Source organism: Cynocephalus volans, chromosome 10 (genome assembly GCF_027409185.1).
Source record: "Cynocephalus volans isolate mCynVol1 chromosome 10, mCynVol1.pri, whole genome shotgun sequence".
Lineage (NCBI taxonomy): Eukaryota > Metazoa > Chordata > Mammalia > Dermoptera > Cynocephalidae > Cynocephalus > Cynocephalus volans.
The window spans coordinates 95,785,914-95,786,872 of NC_084469.1; the positions used below are offsets into that span (position 1 = coordinate 95,785,914).

General features: G+C 41.5%; 1 pseudogene; it reads left to right on the forward strand.

The window, feature by feature from the left end:
• Nucleotides 1–450: 450 nt before the first annotated feature.
• LOC134389728 (small nucleolar RNA U3) lies at nt 451–544 on the forward strand (annotated as a pseudogene).
• The last annotated feature ends 415 nt before the right edge of the window (nt 545–959 follow it).

Genomic DNA, 959 nt, shown 5'->3' on the forward strand with positions numbered 1-959 from the left:
TTTTTTAAATTTTTGGCAGCTGGTGGGTATGGGGATCTGAACTCCTGACCTTAGTGTTACGATGCTGTGCTCTAACCAACTGAGCTAACCAGCCACCCTGCCTTCCTATGTTTTGTGAGCCGTAATTCCCTTCCCCAAGCCTATCTTCAGGGTGACACTTGGGAGAGCGTGGTGCTGACAACACCAAGTCAAGGGTTAAGATCCCCTTACCGGTCATCTTTAAAAAAAAAAAAAAAGGACAGATATTGGGGGACAATTAGTCACCTTTGCCATCCCATAACAGTGCCAACAACTCTGTGAAGCTTGCCACCTCTTGGGACACTCAGTGCAAATTCCTCTGCAACTCAAAGATTTCCAAACTTACCAATAAATACCTTGGGTACACGTGAGACTATGTCTCTATAGGATAAATTCCTCAATACGAAGTTGCTAGGTCAAATTGTATGTTGCAAGACTATACTTTCAGGGATCATTTCTATAGTTCGTTACTAGAGAAGTTTCTCTGAATGTGTAGAGCACCGTGAGATTTGAATGACAATAAATTTGTCCAGACTATAAAAAAAAAAAAAAATTGTATGTTGCTTTTCATTTTTTAATAATAACATAAACTAATATTATACCTGGCATCAGATTACATACACTATTTTGTAAGTTTCTGCAAATGTTTTTTGTTTGTTTTAATTTTGGGTGGCTGGTTGGTGTGGGATCCAAGCCTGCGACCTTGGTGTCACAAGGCTGCACTCTAACCAACAGAGCTGGCAGTCAGCCAACTGCTGCACATGGTTTTATTATGAAAATTTCAAATGTACCGTGGTGGACAGACTCTGAGGGTGGCTGCCATAATTCCTGCCTCCTGAAGCTTACGTCCTTGTGTAGTCTCCACTTTTTGAGACTAGGCGAGACCTGTGACTTACTTTTAACCAATGGAACACAGTTGTCCCTGTGTAGCCAGTGAGGAT